This window comes from Austrofundulus limnaeus, unplaced genomic scaffold, assembly GCF_001266775.1.
Source record: "Austrofundulus limnaeus strain Quisiro unplaced genomic scaffold, Austrofundulus_limnaeus-1.0 Scaffold80, whole genome shotgun sequence".
Lineage (NCBI taxonomy): Eukaryota > Metazoa > Chordata > Actinopteri > Cyprinodontiformes > Rivulidae > Austrofundulus > Austrofundulus limnaeus.
This window is the reverse complement of record NW_013952482.1, coordinates 1311204-1316830: the sequence shown is the minus strand read 5'-3', so window position 1 is coordinate 1316830 and position 5627 is coordinate 1311204.

The following is a 5627-nucleotide window of genomic DNA, read 5'->3' as shown; positions in this document are numbered from 1 at the left end:
GTATGTATGTATGTATGTATATATATATATTCACCTGCCGCTTCTCATGCCAGGTTTCACCCTTTCTTGAGAAATGAGAGTGGTCTCTCAATGCAAAGTGTTGGAGGTGAGTTTCAGCTACTAACACGCTAACATTTAGCTCAATATCCACCAAASTGACTGCGGTGATTTGCGGTGGCAGCCATCTTGAATCAGGTTGTGTTTCAAAGTTAATCAGTTGTAGATGATCCTGTGAGAGTTTCATCAGGATTCATCCAGTGCTTCCTGAGATATTTTGCTGACAAAATGCACATCTAGAGGCTCGGGCAATAATTCTGTTCACCTTTTGGTGATGGCAATAAAAATGAATCAGGGACATTATTAAATAAATGTAAACTTGTATGTCATTATTTAAAAAAAAAACACGACTAAGACCATAAAAGACACACCTGACATTTTCTGAGATGGTAAACATACAAGATTTATTTGTTCAGATTCTAATCACAAAATCTTTGCGCTAGAGTCAGAGCATTTTAAAGTGGAGTGTCTAAGATTTTAAACCATCTTTAATTACAGCTTAATCCCCTAAAAAAGCACTAAAGTAGCTCTTTAGTATGGTGAGCTGAGGGAGTTTGACAGGAAGAATTACGAACCCGTGTCCTCTCCAATAAGCGTTTTATTTTGAAGGTTTTGACTGTAAAAGCTTATTCTTAATATTGCATAACTTGACAGTGACAGAGCCGGTCAGAGCATGTGACTTGTCCCTTCGATCTGCTCGGTGCTCTTCTTCCCAGGCTCCCTCTTCCTGCCTCTGCCAGGCAGTTATCTCAGCAGTCAGTGACCCTGGACGGCGTGAGGCAGTGTGTGGGCAGAGGGGGCTGTCATGTGTGAGATGATGCTCCGCYGTCACACTCAGCAGGAGAGTCGGCTCACTAAAACCCAGAGAGCTGCAACACAATGCCTTCAAATCTGCTTATGTGCTGTGTCAGGTTTCAGAGGACAAGAGATTACTAATGACTGATCCTTTCTGTGGAAGTTGCCCAAAAGGAAGCGGACTGTCCAACCCCTCGCTTCAGTTGAAAAAATGAACATACTTTTACTAAATAACTTCCTTCTGGTATGTCCTAAAAAGGATGAATCTTGCTGCACTATACACAATTTTATTTCCTTTATGTTTAATTTTTTTTTTGAAGCATTTAAACACAATTCGAGAAAGGCAGGAAAGAGAGATTGGGAAGCACAACGGTGAGGCTGAGCATCCTAAAATAGCACTGAAGTTACACTACTGCGCATTTTTCCAGGGGCTCCGAGAAATTCCCTGATGGCTTTCTAGCAATACCTGAATCCCAGTTTGGGAGCAGAACCGAGCGCACTGCGAGTCTGAGCAAACAGCTTGAAGGAAGCTCTTGTCCTAAATGCCGTCCTATTGGTTTTTTAAACATCTGCACTTGCTGAATCTTTAAAGTGGCAAAGAAAGCTGAAGTGTAGCAACAAATCCAAGAAAACAAATGTGAATGAAGCACATGCTGAGATATAATCTTCTTTAATTTGAAAATATTTATCATCTGATTAGAGGCCATTTGTAGATCCATTAAAATATCAGTCAAAACTAACATTCAAAACATTAGACTGACAGAGAATTTGGTCAAAGTGCAAGTTAATAAGCTGCAGCAATAATAAAACAAGACAGTTTATATAAGAACTCAGTGTGGAAAGTGCTGAATAAAACTGAAACTGAGCTGTTGAAGCTAAAAAAAAGGTAGAACACTAGCCAAAAACTAAAAGAAGCAAAAGGCTAACAAAGAGCTGAAAGAAGCGAAATGATAGCTAAAGGGAGAAAATGGTAGCTAAAAAGATTAATATAAGAGAAAAAAGAGCAAGTATGCTGAAGCAGATTTCAGAGAGAACAATGTTTTTGTAGGAACTGAATCAGGGGGACAAAATTCAAAATTTGGTCCAAGCCAAGTGCCAATTTCTGTCTAAATTTATTTAAAAAAGTTAAATGACAGATTATTCTTATAGAAATCCAACTTACCTTTTCCAAACAATTGATAGCATTAGGAACATCCATAACATAATGGATAAAGAAGATTAAATTTGGAACATCCTTAGCATTTATGTCTTACTCTCAATCAACAGCTTTTTCATGGATTATGTCTTAGAGATACATTTTATCACAGTCCAGCAAATCAGTTAAAAAAACTCATTAAACCTCATTAAAAATCCATTTTTGAATTTAAAATGAGAAGAGGATACCAAAAACAATGACTAAAGTTGTTTATTATTTGTTTTTTCCATACCAAAATTAAAAAAAATTACAGAAAATTTTGAATGTAATTTTCTCTGCTTGAAAGGCCAGCTGTCYGGAGAAGAATGCCGAGTGACAAAAAGAAAAACCATAACACTATTTCACATTTAAAGTACTACATTTGTGGCCAGATAAAATGTTAACGAGGGCCAGATTTGGCCCGCAGCCCTCARTTTGAGACGTGAACTAAAGGGATTCCAGTGTATTTCTATAAGACWTTTTAACTGGCACACAAATGTTTGATCACGCTCCTCTTGTTTTCGCCTCCTTTCATCGGCTGCCTGGATATTTTAGGATTCATTTTAAAGTTTTGGAATTTGCTTTTAAAACAATTGTCTTGCTCCACCCTATYTGTCCAAACTGCTACATCCTTTACACACTCTCTCCATCCCTCAGGTCAGCTGATCAGCTGCTCYTGTTTGTGCCCAAGACGAAGCGTAATCTCAGGGGTGACCGTGCTTTTTCTGTGGCAGSTCTTAAATTATGGAAGGACCTTCCTTTGGACATCAGACAGAAGTTATTTATTTAAAATAAAAACAGAGGTCATACGTAGTGCCCATCTCTTGAATGAGCTGAAGGTTTTGATATATGAATAGGTAAAAAGTGTGCAAAAGTAAGGAACAATTTGTATTGGAAGGTGAATAGATTTTGGTGCATATTGTTTTATTGTTTTATTTCAGTTCAGCTGATGGTCTTTACAGCTGAATGTGTGACCACACTATAATTTTATCCTCCAGTCGAGCTGCTGTTCGTGTTTTGTCCTTTTAAAAGAACCTATTTAACTCACTGATCTAAATGTTAATGTTATTTGGACTTTATAAAGTTATTATTTTAACACAGTAAGATATGACAAAAATGACTTCAGGTTTTTCAACTGTTTAAGTTTATGTGTAACTCTGCAGTGTTACTGTGTACATTGTTTAAAATAAAAATATGTAATAACTTATTTTAAATTTGGGCATATCATGTAATTCATTCTTTATTTGTTTGTATGATTGTTGTTTCATTTTTATCAAGTTGAACCAAGATCTTGCGCCTGTTGTCTCCATTTAATATGAACTTGCACATCATGTCTGTGCAGCTGCCCCTTTGTGGAGTTTTTGGCTACRTTCCTGGATGCAGCCATGTGTCTCTACTGATTCTGGTGGTGGGAAGATGTTTTCTCTTGCAGCGTCACCTAAGGGGTCAAAGGTCAAAGAATGATCTACAAAAAGTTTTGGTGTGGCGACTTCTGTATAAAAATATGTACCTTAAACGTGCCATTTTAATAGTGCCTTATTTTCTTCAAAATAGATTTATATCAATTCGAAAAATGTTATTCTGTCCTGTTATCTGTGTGGCTTAACACCTCATGGTAACATCAGATGCAAAACCTTATTATTTTTGCTGAGTACTGGTGCTATTTAGGATGAATGAAGAGCTTGCTTAATTAATCTTGGGTTATTTAGTTACTTTGTTTTTATTTTGCAGTCAGAAAGAGCACCCTCCTTACACATCTCAGCCTAAACTTTGGTTGATGCTCCAGTTCCTACATCCTTACTGTGCCTCCAAGGATWTTTCATCCCAGATAATCACTTCTGAGATAAATATTCAAACCAAACAGAAACCACAGATTTGGGTTCTTGTTACGCATGAATAAACTTCCTTTCTTTCCTGGAAACAGAGGTTGTGTGTGTTCACATGTGTGTTAAATGAAGGTAATCTTAGTCTAACTATTTGTTAAAATCAATACATCTGTTGCAATTCACACAGAAAGTGGAAAAATTAAATTTGTTTAGTTTTAAGAGACCCTTACTTTACACTTGTGAAAATGGCCTACATAGAGAAAAGCTGAATTTCTTATATGATGACACATTTTGTGAGGTTGTGTTAAAGTGTCTGTGACATGCTTATCCTTCAAATACAAAAAGTCAAAGAAAACTTCGTTATACTTAAGAAAATTGGCATTGTACACATGGTTTTACCCATTTTGTCACATAACTGGCCTGTTTTCTTTTGAATTTGGCTCAGCCAAAGTGAAACAGGAAGTGACATCAAAGGAGAACTCATTAATAAAATAAACTCTCTGGTTTTTGTTTATTAAAACAAAATTATTTAAACATTAACTCTTCTTTATCTCTTTGACAGCGACTAAAAAAATCTAAAGAAACATCAGATTCTTCTCTACAGTCTGTTTTGTTAGCTTTTGTATCAATGCTCTGTTCACATTCAGACACTCCCCTTTGACATCACTTCCTGTTTCTTCACACACAAATATCTCAACAACTGTTCATCTCAGTGGCATGAGATTTGTTTTGCAATATGTTATCAATGTTATCTTTCCAAAAATGTATTTATGTTTATTACAAAAATATGATGTCACAGGCCCTTTAAAAATCAGTTTTTTTAGTGAAAAATTGTTTTAAATCTAAAGAAACCCTCTTAAAATGTTCCCGCAAAACCAGAAAGGACACTTGATCTGAATGAATGATTACTTCTACCATGGAGGGTTTGTTTTTCCACAGTTATTGTCAGACTTTCAGTTGCACAACCATTCTGATACGATCGTCCTGTTTGTGCATCGCACAGCAGTTGTGTTGAGATCGGTTGTAGCAACCGTCCACTGAGGAATGTCCAACACTAAATCAGGTTTTCCTCTATCTAAACAGACATCTGCAAGCACATTTGCATTTGCTGAACAGCCAATGGGAGTGTGTTTTTCTTTTCTGAGAAGATTAGCTCAAGCTGCCCAACACAGTTTAGGATTTGTCCAGACCTCTTGGATTMCTTATGAGCCCCAATCCAATTTTTATTTTATTTTATTTTATTCCCCCTCAGCACGTCAGGGACCACTGCTGTCACATTCAGTGTGGTGTGTGCTTCGTCTGCAACAATATTTATGTGTGATCGTTAACAGCCGGGAGAAATACCAGGACCCAAAGTTTCCCGGCAGGAGATTTTATCATAACAAGATGACCGGCAGTGGTTTTAACGGTGTCATCCCCCCGGCAGTCGGGGGTATTTCACTGCAAGCCAAGAGATGGGTTTACAGACAAACACACTGCTGATTAAAACTTCAGATCAGATTTTCACTCRGCACGGGGAATCACCCTGAAACGCTCTGTGAACGCCCACCAAAACCAGCGTCTGAACAGCTGTTTGTACTCCTACAATTACGGAGTGCATCAAAGACGTGCTGCAGCTCAAGAACATCGTTTAAAATATCTGGGACAAATTTGAGCATAAAAGACTTGTGCAGATAATATCTCCATCTCCCTGAGGGGCGAGCATTGTTTGAAGCTGTGTGTGTGTGTGTGTGTGTGTGTGTGTGTGTGTGTGTGTGTGTGTGTGTGTGTGTGTG